This window comes from Hylobates moloch, unplaced genomic scaffold, assembly GCF_009828535.3.
Source record: "Hylobates moloch isolate HMO894 unplaced genomic scaffold, HMol_V3 SCAFFOLD_3, whole genome shotgun sequence".
NCBI classification, from domain to species: Eukaryota; Metazoa; Chordata; class Mammalia; order Primates; family Hylobatidae; genus Hylobates; species Hylobates moloch.
Genome location: NW_026652278.1, coordinates 79,291,780 through 79,304,783, shown reverse-complemented (window position 1 = coordinate 79,304,783; position 13,004 = coordinate 79,291,780). Strand labels below are relative to the sequence as shown.

The 13,004-nt window shown below is 37.0% G+C and overlaps 1 long non-coding RNA gene across 1 annotated transcript in view; it reads left to right on the top strand.

Annotated features, from left to right (window-relative positions):
* LOC116479077 (uncharacterized) overlaps positions 1–12,783 on the top strand; it is a 69,925-nt gene extending 57,142 nt beyond the window's left edge. Inside the window, exon 6 of the long non-coding RNA XR_009212585.1 lies at positions 12,723–12,783. This is a non-coding gene — a long non-coding RNA (uncharacterized LOC116479077). The remainder of the gene's footprint in view (positions 1–12,722) is intronic.
* Positions 12,784–13,004: the final 221 nt, after the last annotated feature.

Sequence of the window (13,004 nt, the reverse complement as noted above, 5' to 3'; positions counted from 1 at the left end):
GCTGCTGTAACAAGTTACCACAAACTTGGTGGCTTAAACAACAATACTGTTTTTGAGGTAAGAGGTTAAAAATTGGTCTTACTAGGCTGAAACCAAAGTGCCAACAGGACTATGTTCCTTTCTGGAGACTCTAAGGGAGAATTTGTTCCCTTGATCTTCAGCTTCTGCAGATTGCCCACAATCCTTGGTTCACAATCCGCTTCCTACGTCATTAAAGACAACATAGGCAGATTGAGACTTTCTTACATTAAATGACCAATTTCTGCTTCCAATGTCACATTTTCATCTCTCTCTCCCCTGCTCCCTTCTTCCACTTATAAAGACACTTGTAATTACACTGAGCTTGTAATCACCAGGGAACGTATCTGAGTCACATGGCACCAAAATATGTTAGCAGCTGCAAAGCTGTACAGGTCTGCAGCAAGTTCAATTCTTGCCTCCTCAGAGGGGAGAATTCAACCAAGGGTAATAAGGCAGAGGGAGAGACTGAGGCAAGTTTTACAGCAGGAGTGAAACTTTATTAAAAAGTTTAGAGCAGGAATGAAAGGAAGTAAGGTACACTTGGAAGAGGGCCAAGCAGGCAACTTGAGAGAGTCAAGTGTGCGGTTTGACCTTTGACTTGGGGTTTTATGCTTCATCATTATTCCAGAGTCTGCATCTCTACTCCCCTGACTCTTCCCTTGGGGTGGGCTCTCTGCATGTGCAGTGGCCTGCCTGCACTTGGTGGGGGCCGGGGAAGCATGAGCAATGTGTTTACTGAAGTGTACATGCTCACTTGAGGCATTTTTTCCATACTGGTTGAGTGTCCCTAGTAGGTTATATACCATTTAAACTCTGCCATTTTGCCTCTTAGGGCACATGCTTGAGCCCACTCACCCACCCAACTCCTGAAATCTTATTTCTTATTAGGTGTTTCTGTCTACTGGGAGACTGCCTTTCCCTGGTGCTAACTGTAACCAATTATTATTTTAAAGAGGCAGTTCAACAACTGCCTGAACATCACCTGATGCTCACCTGGCATACCTTGGTGGGGAGAAGGGGAGCTCTCCTGCCATGCTCATGTCTGCCTCTACCTCACGACCTACAATCACAAGCCCATCTGGACAATCTGGGATAATTTTCCCATCTCAAGGGCAGCTTATGGGCACTCTAATTCCATCTGCAACTTTAGTTCCCCCCACCAGCCCCATGTAACCTACAGTATTCAAGGATTCCAGGGATTAGTATGTGGACACCTTTATGAGGGCATTGTTTTGCCTACAGAAGTCCTGGTAGTGTGATAGGAATCTGCCTGATTCCTGGATGGCTCAGACTTCAAACCCCACTATCACTCTACTTCTTTTGTCACATCTTCATATTGAAAATGAGGCTTGATGCAAGGTCTGGCTTTCCATGTCTTTCTTTATAGGGGTCATAGGGAATCACTCTTTGCCTTTATCTAGTATCTGAAGTATATTTTACAAATTTGAACGTGTTCACAGTATCCATCTATTGTGATTCAATTCTTCAAGCAAAACCAGACTTTGATTAGCAAACAAAGCCTGAAATGTCTAAATAAAATGAAGGATATGAAAGTGCATAAATGAGCAGTTTGTTCTTTCTTAGAGTGGCCACCATGGCTTATAGAGAGAAAGTCCCTGTTCTGTGTGAGCACTACCAGATGAAGGATGCACTGGCACATGAGGTTGAGAGACCTGGGCTAGGGTTAGAGGTGGTGCTCCGAGAAAGATCCGAGGAAAAGAAATTATATCAGTAAAATAATTACATAACTTCTTTGCAGTTTTTATATTTCCTGTTTTCCCGGAAGGATTCTCTCTTATTTATAAACAGTTTTTGTGATTGATTAAACTGGCTACCTAGTCACTCAAGATAGACAACTCAACTTTTTAATTGAACAAAATTGACTGATGCTGTGTATTACAGTTAATATTACAGCTTTGATAGATGAAATGAACAATTATCTGTGCATATGAGCAGTGCAAAGAAAGAGGATTTCTGAGTTTCATTTGTCTAAATACATGTGCATTTGAACTGCTTTGTCCAAATATCAGTCAATAATATACAAATGTAAAGTTATAGCAACCATACGTTAAATAAGATAATATTACAAAAACATTTTAACATAGTACCGCATATTTATTTGTGGAATGGGATTGTTTCCAGTATGTAATCAAAGGGGGATGAGAAACTCAAAATTGACAAGGGAGATTTAGTAAACAAAGTCTTTATATGTAACCTAAAGCTAGAAAGAAGATAGGCACTCCTTTAGCATAAGTAGGTCTAAAGTGATATAAGCAAACAGGATATTAGTTCATTCTATGGAGCCATTGATGGGATCTGAAAAGGTGAGATATCTGACTTTTTAAAATATATGATGACCAAAAAAGGCAAAAGCAGAAAGGAATATTATGAGACAAGTTGAAAAAAAAAATCCCCAAACCCCTCAACTTCCCCCATCCACATCCGAAAAAGAACAACAACAAAGTATTCTGCTTTGTGGTCAGAAGGGTCCAATTTTTACAATTTTAGAACACAAACTGAAAAGCAGAATGATTTCTGCAGAGAAACTTACTAGTTTCCCAATTCAGAAGATCAAATAAATAGTTGTACCTCAATGCCCAAAGATTACTGAAGTTCACAAAAACAAAAAGAGATATGAGGGACAGATTAAGCAAAACCGATGTAGAAATAATCAGTTACTAAAATAATAAGTGGAAAAGACAAATTAGAATAAATAACCAACATCAACTAGAACAAATTTCCTATTACAAGTTTCAAGCAGAATGTACAGATTTTCTACACAAGAAAGAGAATCAGATAATCTCAGATTACTGAAGTGAACATATGTAGACTATAGAATTACATGTGAGACAAAAATCTATCTAGCCAAGATACCGTCCATTTGTTAGGGCAAGGAAGGGTGTGTGTGTGTGCGTGCGTTTGTGTGTTTCTTTCAGGAATTCATAGGACATGTTACACAGTTTTATCTAAAGAAAAACACAAGGATATATGAAAATGATGTTATCAAATGGCAATTAAATTAAAACAGATATATTAAATAAAAGATAACAAAGAAATAAATCATGAGCAAAGATTTTAAAATACATGCACAGACATTTATGTACACATATTTATAAATATATATTTATAGGATAAACTGATTATGATCATATGACTGATAATTTTTACTATAAAATTTAAGTAAAGGTAAATAAAACATAGACAACAAAAATCAGGAAAAACATTTAATAGCCTATAAATAAAATATTTCAAATTATTTTATTTATTTAAGTTTTATGATCAGAAGTTAGAGATTTAAATGCCTTTGAATGATTTCATTTTATAAAGATGGGAAAAGTAAGAATGGGTGAGCAAAATATTTATTAGAAATATATAATTATTGTTTAATATGAATATAGTTACTGATAAAATGAGGCAAGTTAATATTTTTATTGTTGAAAAGATAATATTTGAAGCAATTTAAAATTATACTGGAACTTTAAAATTAACAGTGGGTGGTAAAGAGAAAATAGTCTAGGCCAGCAAAAATAAGGATTAGAAGAAAGCAAACAGCATCAATAAAGAGTAGACAATAAGTAGCAAATACAAGCTAGGATGAAAATAATAAAAACCAAATATTTTAGTGAACACAATAAATACGGGTGGATTAAAATAGTCCCTCATGATGTTCATTTTCATAATACAATATATAAATACACATACACATGCACGATGTGTTTGATATTTTCAAGTAGAATACCCAATGAAAACTACCAAAGCAAAGTTTGAAATAAATATTCTAGCAAATATAAATTAAGCAAATGTAATAAGATGAAATGGAGTGAATCGAAAAAGCCAAATGCATTATACAGGAAAAATAATATTATGTGCAAAAAATTATTAAAATATATTTCTTTATGCAAAAACAAAATGGAGCCAAATAAGGAAAAACCTGCAGAAAATGGAACTTGATAACATGAAATTAAAGTAGAAGATATTAATAAAACTTCTTTTTCTGAAAGGACACATGATGGCAATAATAAATGCACATGGATAATGAGGATTTGAATGATTAAACAGAAGGATTTGATTCTATCAAATAAAAGGATTTATCTAAAAAAGTTGAGATATTATTAACCTTCTTCATTGTTCATAAATATATGAAGTAAAATGTCAACTATAGAATTATACAAAAACTTAATATCATGACAATTAAGACACTCTTAAGTAATCTCTGAAGCAAAATGGATATCAAAATTGAAATAAAAACTACCTCAGGCTGATCTGGGTGGCTCATGCCTGTAATCCTAGCACTTTGAGAGGCTGAGGAAAAAGGATCGTCCAAGAGTTCAAGAACAACCTAGGACACACATTTGAGACTCCATTTCTAAAAAATTTTTTTAAAAATTAGCTGGGTATGGTGGCACATTCCTATAGTCTCAGCTATTTGGGGGCAGAAGTGGAAGGATTGCTTGAGCCCAGGAGGTTGAGGCTACAGTGAGCCATGATTGCACCACTGCACTCCAGCCTGGGTGACAAAGCAAGACCTTGTCTCAGAAAAAGAAAAAAAAAATCAATCTGAAAAGGACAAAACTACATGCTAAAATATGTGTAAAAGCAAAATGTAACTATAAAAAATTGTAATAGTACTTTTTTTTTACTATTAAAAGGCTAATAGAATAATACATTGAGTATTTCACTACTAAATGTAGAAACATTAAGAAGAACTGGCTGGGCGCGGTGGCTCAAGCCTGTAATCCCAGCACTTTGGGAGGCCGAGGCGGGCGGATCATGAGGTCAGGAGATCGAGACCATCCTGGCTAACACGGTGAAACCCCGTCTCTACTAAAAATACAAAAAATTAGCCGGGTGTGTTGGCGGGCGCCTGTAGTCCCAGCTACTCGGGAGGCTGAGGCAGGAGAATGGCGTGAACCCGGGAGGCGGAGCTTGCAGTGAGCCGAGATCGCGCCACTGCACTCCAGCCTGGGGCACAGAGCAAGACTCCGTCTCAAAAAAAAAAAAAAAAAAAGAACTAAAAGGATGAAATTAATTAAAATTAAGAACTAAAACTGAAGGAATAGAAAACAACCAAATGGGTAAATAGGATAATAAAACATTTTTCTCTCCAAAACAGTAAAATAAATGCAATGCTAAGAAGCTCATCTTATGAGAAAAAGAGAAAATGAAACAACTGAAAACATTAAGAATGACAAAGGGGGTTTAAGCACAAATACAAATAAATTAGATTTATAAATGATTATTAAGTTTAACACTGTGCATTTGACAATACAGTATAAATTAATAGTTTTCTAGCAAAAATATGAAATTTTCATTTTTCAAATGGCAGGATGAGCCTTATGCCAATTACTTCTCCAACCCCCGCCCTAAGTGGCATCACATAGTAGACAATATTAAATGAAAAGCCAGCTAAGCTAAACAAGAACAGCAACAACAACTCATCAACAGGAAAAAATAAAGTGCAATAAATACAAAAAGCCACCAAAAACAAAATGTTATCATTAGTAATGGCATAACCTGCTCCTGAATGACTTTTGGGTAAATAATGAAATTAAGGTAGAAATCAAGAAGCCCTCTGAAACTAATAAGAACAAAGATACAACATACCAGAATATCTGGGACACAGCTAAGAGAGAAATTCATAGCACTAAATGTCCACATCAAAAACTTAGAAACATCTCAAATTAACAACCTAACATCACAACCAAAAAAACTAGAAACCAAGAGCAACCAAATCCCAGAGATAATGGAGGACCAGAAATAACCAAAATCAGAGGTGAACTGAAAGAGATTGAGATACGAAAAACCATTCAAAAGGTCAACAAATCCAAGAGCTGTTCTTTTGAAAGAATTAATACAATAAATGCACTGCTAGCTAGACTAATAAGGAAAAACAGAGAGAAGATTCAAATAAGCACAACCAGAAAGACAAGGGAAATACTACCACTGACTCCACAGAAATACAAACAACCATCAGAGAATATTATAAACACCTCTATAAACATAAACTAGAAAATACAGAAGAAATGGATAAATTCCTGGACACATACATCCTCCCAAGACTGAACCATAAAGAAACTGAATCCCTGAAATGACTAATAATGAACTCTGAAATTGAGAGTAATAATAGCCTGCCAACCAAAAAAAGCCCCAAACCAAATGGATTCTTGGCTGAACTCTATACCAGATGTACAAAAAAGAGCTGGTACCATTTGTATTTGAAACTATTTCAAAAACTTGAGAAAGAGGAACTCCTCCCTAACTCATTCTATGAGGCCAGCATCATTCTGATACCAAAACCTGACAGAGTTGCCAGGCGCAGTGGCTCACACCTGTAATACCAGCACTTTGGGAGGCTGAGGAGGGTGGATCACGAGGTCAGGAGTTCAAGATCAGCCTGGCCAAGATGGTGAAACCCTGTCTCTACCAAAAATACAAAAAAATTAGCTGGCCACGGTGGTGGGTGCCTGTAATCCCAGCTACTCGGGAGGCTGAGGCAGAGAATTGCTGGAACCCTGGAGGTGGAGGTTGCAGTGAGCCGAGATTGTGCCACTGCACTCCAGCCTGGGTGACAGAGCAAAACACCAGAAAAAAAAAAAAAAAAAACTTAGCATAGACAAAACAAAAAAAGAAAACTTCAGGCTAATATCCTTGATGAACATATATGCAAAAATCCTCAACAAAATACTGGTGAACTGAACCCAGCAGCACATCAAAAAGTGTATCCAGCACAATCAAGTTGGCTTTATTTCTGGGATGCAAGGTTGGTTCAATATATGCAAATCAATAAATGTGATTCATCACATAAACAAAACAAAAGACAAAAACCACGTGATTATCTCAGTAGATGCAGAAAAGGCCTTCAATAAAACTCAACCCCGATTCCTGTTAAAAATTCTCAATAAACGAGGTATTGAATGAACAAACCTCAAAATAATAAGAGCTGTATGTAACACACCCATAGCCAGTATCATACTGAATGGGCAAAAGCTGGAAGCATTCCCCTTGAAAACCAGTACAAGACAAGGATGTCCTCTCCCAGGGCAATCAGGCAAGAGAAAGACATAAAGGGTATTAAAATAGGAAGAGAGGAAGTCACATTATCTTAGTTTGCAGATGACTAATGATCCTGTATCTAGAAATGATCCTCTATCTAGAAAACCCCTTCATCTCCACTCAAAAGCTTTTTAAGCTGATAAGCAACTTCAGCAAAGTCTCAGAATACAAAATCAATGTGCAAAAATCACTAGCATTCGTATACACTAACAACAATCAAGCTGAGAGCCAAATCATGAATAACGCACACTCACAATTGCCACAAAAAAATAAAATATCTTGCAATACAGTTAACTAAGGAGGTAAAAGTTCTCAACAAGGGGAACTACAAACTAGTGCTCAAAGAAATCAGAGGTGATAGAAACAAATGGCAAAATGTTCCATGCTCATGTATAGGAAGAATCAATATTGTGAAAATGGCCAAACTGCCCAAAGCAATTTATATATTCAATGCTATTTCCTATTAAAATCCCACTGGGACTCTTCAGAGAACTAGACAGAGCTATTTTAAAATTCATGTGGAATGAAAAACAGGCTGAACAGCCAAGATATTCCTAAGCAAAAAGAACAACACTGGAGGCATCACTCTACCCAACTTCAAACAGTACTATAGGGCTACAGTAATTAAAACAGTATGGTACTGGTGCAAAAACAGACAGATAAACCAATGGAAGAGAATAGACAACCCAGAAATAAGCACATTAACACAGGAATAGAAAAACAAAGACCACATGTTTTCACTTATAAGTGGGAGCTAAATGATGAGAACACATGGACACATGGATTGCGGGAGAACAACACACACTGGGGCCTATCAGAGGGTGGAAGGTGGAACTAGGGAGAGGAACAGGACAAATAGTGAATGGATGCTTGGCTTAATACCTGGGTGATGAAATGATCAGTACAACAAACCCCCACAACACAAGCTTACCTATGTAACAAACCTGCTCATGTACCCCTGAATTTAAAATACAAGTTGAACAAAGCAAGTTAACTGAGTAATTCCTGAAATTAGTAAAACGGATAACTTCTAGATGAAAATAAATGAAACCACAGGCAAAAACAAGGACAGGCCAAGACTGCTTAAATAGTAGAGGTGTTTTCAGAGGCCTTCCAAGCCTGAAAATGGAAGACACTGGAAGATAGGGCCATATCTCTAAGCAGTGTGATCAGTTAGGATACACAATTAGGCCAGCTTTTCGACATCTGTACGAAGTTCATCTCTCCTATATAGCCTGTGCAAAGCCACAAAGCAGTGTAGCTCAGGGAAGGAGCAGTGAGTTTGGGCACTTGTGTCGGAATAGTGGGACTATGCCAGAGATACACAGGAGGAGGTGGTACATTCTAGCTCCCCCACAAAACATAAAGCATAGACTGCAAAGTACTCCCAAGCAGGCCGAATAACACTTGAGTAAAAAAAAAAAATACACTCTGAAACAATACCAATAATTTTTTTAAAAAACTATACCATGATAGATAGAAATCATATAAAACCTCATGTCTAGTAGGGAAAAAAAAGATAAATAGGGTTATTTCTTTGTTCTGTTGGGTGAAAAATTAAAAGTGAGAGGAGGAGGGTGACACAAATATGGATTAATGTTAGAAAGACTTTGACAAATATCATTTTAAGTATATATGTTAACATCTTTAATGTAAACACTTGAAAAATAGAAGTAAATAAATTCCAGATCATTAGAGAAAGAACAGCAACAAAATCCTTGAAGGAAATGTAATAAATAAATAAATAAATAAATAAATATATAAGAACTTAAAAAGTGGAGGAAGATGTAATGAAGACTTAGGATAAAAATAAATCACTAAATAAGATGAAATTTTTAAAATGAAATAATGATTGTCAACATAAATGGATAACATTAATCTACTAAAAGCACATTTTTTGAAGAACAAACAAAGCAAGCAGGATCAAGTAGAATTCAGATGAAAAGTAAAATACAATTTTTCATATTGATGAAATGAATAATTCACCATGAAAATATTTTAGTCAATAATACTTATGCATTCAGAAACATAGCTTAAAATACGTACAGAAAAAAATGATTAGCTATGGAAGACAAATTGACAAAGCTACAAAACTAGTGAGAGTTTATTACACCTCTCTCAAAAGTGACAGAACAGATAAGTAGACCAAAATAAGTACAGGTATATCGAATAATAAAATGTTTGAACAAGTAGAGTTTAAATTCAATAGGAGTTGCACATTTTTTTGTGAATGTGAATTATTTATTTGAGCAAATAAATATGTATTCCTTTAAATTTAACAAAACTGTACTTTTAAAATAACATACACAAAACATTCACAAATAATGATTATGAAGTAGGAACCAAGGGAAATCTGAACAAGGTACAAAAAGCTGATTTTAGGTACTCTATATCCATTAAACAAAACCCAATACAATTAAGAATTAACAAATTAGGAGCAAAAAAACATACTAAAATGTAAAATCTATGCATAAATAAAACATACATTTATAGAGAACTATTGAGTTAGATAAAACATTGAAATGGAAATTTGCTGTTAAAATTGATAGCAAAGGTATCACTTAGATATAAAAAACAATTGTGGTGCTTAATTTTATGTGTCAACTTGCCTGAGCAATGGGATGCCAAGATAGCTGGTTAAACATTATTTCTGGGTGTGTCTGTAAGGGTGTTTCTGGAAGAGATGAGCATTTGAATTGGTGGACTGAGTAAAGCAGATGCCCTCCCCCCTCCCACTGTGAGTGGGCATCATTTCATTCTCTGAGGGCCTGAATAGAACAAAAAGGTAGAGTTGAATTCACCCTCTGCCTGATGGCTTGAGTTGGGACTTTGATCTCCTGCCTTTGGCTTTCTTGGTTCTCAGGCCTTCACAGACTGTGGCTTAGCCTGTTTCTATTGCTTTTAACAGAATACTTGGAACTGAGTAATATATATTTAAAAAAAAAGGAATTCATTTCTCATAGTTATGGAGGCTTAGAAGTTCAAGGTCAAGGAGTTACATCTGGATCTCAGGCCTTCAAACCACACTATAGTCTTCCCTCTGTCTCCAGCTTAAAGACAACAGACTGTGGGACTTCTCAGCCTTCATAACCATTTGACCCAATATACCTTCTAATGAATCTTCTCTCTCTTTTTTCCCCAATCTTCTATTGGTTATTTTTCTCTGGACATGCCTGGCTAATACAGTAATAAACATTGACTATTAAAGAACTGAAAAATTAAAAAATAAGAAATTTTGTAAATAAATGAACTTAGTTTTTGATTTAAAAACCTGGAGCAGGCAAGTCAGTGATTAAAGAAAAATAGAAGAAATTAGGCCGGGCGTGGTGGCTCATGCCTGTAATCGCAGCACTTTGGGAGGCTGAGGTGGGCAGATCCCCTGAGGCCAGGAGTTTGAGACTAGCCTGGCCAACATGGCGAAACCCTGTCTCTACTAAAAATACAAAAATTAGCCAGGCGTGGTGGTGAGTTCCTGTAATCTCAGCTACTGGGGAGGCTGAGGCAGGAGAATCGCTTGAACCCGGGAGGCGGAGTTTGCAGTGAGCTGAGATGGTGCCATTGCACTCCAACCTGGGCGACAGAGTGAGACTCTTGTCTCAAAAAAAAAAAAAAAAAGAAAAGAAAGGAGAAATTAATAAACATAGTAGCCCAAAATAATAACATAAAAAGGTAAAACTGGAAGTATCCAAAACCCCATAGAATTCTTTTTTTTTTTTTTTTTTAGACAGAGTCTCGCTCTGTTGCCAGGCTGGAGTGCAGTGGCACAACCTCCACCTCCCGGGTTCAAGCGATTCTCCTGCCTCAGCCTCCTGAGTAGTGGGGACTCCAGGCGTGCACAACCACACCCAGCTGATTTTTGTATTTTTAGCAGAGACAAGGTTTCCCCATGTTGGCCAGGATGGTCTCCGTCCCTTGACCTCATGATCTGCTTGCCTCGGCCTCCCAAAGTGCTGGTATTACAGGCGAGAGCCACCGCACCCAGGCTCCCAGAGAATCCTTAAATATATGTTTGTAAAATTTGTCAATGTATTTGAATTAGGAAACCAATTGGGGATTATTTTTAGTACCCTGACATTTGGGGAAGTGACTGGATTACATAATCTTTGGCAGAAATTGTCTTCTTTATAGTGAATAATCCTGATAATCTGAACAACCTTACCTCATAGATCTAACACACTGAACTGCCCTAGCCCTTTTAGAGAAGGCGCAGGGAAAATTAGGAGCTCCATGAAAGCACCATTCACCTACTAAAAATGCCAAGTGATCAGACACAAAGCGAGACTAGATGAGGAGCACTGGGCAGGGTGATGAATTACATTTCATAAAGCCCAAAATAGTCTATGCCCATTTACCAACTTTAAGGGCCTTCATCAGGACAAGGGCCCTCTGCCAGGAAGCAAACATCTAAAGTGGGTGACCTTGAATCTTGGCTGGCTGATAATGGACCACAAAGAATACATGGCTCCCTTCAGCAGACAGGTGAAAGATAAAATAGGTTGGCTTACAAAAAACAAAGAGCCCTGGACTTATTGATTTTTATAAACAAAACCCTTTGGGTGCCCTACAAGTAGAAAGATAGTATGACAATCTGTCTTCCTGGAAAAAAAAATAGAGACGTGTATAAATTAAATATGCTTTACTTCTGAAATGTATGCTACAGTAGCAGCAAAGTTAACTGCTACTGAACCTTTTTCTTTCCATTTTCTTTTGTCTTAAGGAAGGTTGCTTAGGTTTCTCTTTCTTTTTATTTTTTTTCCTTTTGAGACAGAGTCTCCTTCTGTCACCAGGCTGGAGTGCAGTGGTGAGATCTCGGCTCACTGCAACCTCCACCTCCTGGTTTCAAGAGATTCTTCTGCCTCAGCCTCCCAAGTAGCTAGGACTACAGGCACACACCACTGCGCCCAGCAAATTTTTGTATTTTTGGTAGAGACAGGGTTTCACCATGTTGGCCAAGATGGTCTCGATCTCTTGACCTTGTGATCCACCCAGTTCAGCCTCCCAAAGTGCTGGGATTACGTGTGAGCCACAGGACCCGGCCCAGCTTTCTCTTTCTAATGAAGTAGAGAGCACTGCTGTGAGGCCTTCCCAAATCCTTGATGCATGCAGGGATTAAGAGTTGGGTTGAAGCTATCTCCTATGTATTCTATGAACTTTAACTTACATGGACATTTTTTGGGGTGGTACTTTGTTTAATTAAAATGTTCTCCACTCTGGGTTTATAAGCTTCTTTTCATTTCTCCATGAAATAATTTCTTAGATTATATTATCTGTTTACCAACCCACCTCACCCTCCCCTCAAGGAAGCAAGCCAAAAGTCATTTGTATATTTTTATACATGGAGCAAGAGCGCAAAGAAAGGAGGAGAGGAGTTCTTTCTTTGCAGCTTTTAGTGATCATTCTGTAAATGGTATTATGTGGATTATTTCACATTTTATTGCATTAAATCTACACACTGACCTTGCTTTATTGACAGATATCTTCAGATTATATATGAGCTTACAAAATTTAATGACTGATTAAGGTTACAAAGCTGGTTCACATTATAACTTTGATCTAATTCCAAAATACGTGCTCTCTTTGCTACTACATAATTATGTCAATTTTAAAAGCAAACTAATTGGTTGCAATGTTGTCATTCTCCACAAAAGATGAACCTCAAACATGTACAGTGGACCTTTCAAGTGCCCATGATCATGAAGAAGAATCGGAGCAGGTAATATGGCATCTTTTGATGATGGTGTTTATATAAGTAGGAGTGGCACAGGCTTGATTTTAAACATGACTGAGAAAAGATAGAGAAAGCTTCCCTGGCAATGAATGCAGTTGCCAAGGATAATGCACAATTCAACCTTTCTTCACTCAATAGCAATTGAAGTATGAATATATTTAAAACCCTTCTAGTTCTGATTTCATATCTAAAGTTATAGCAA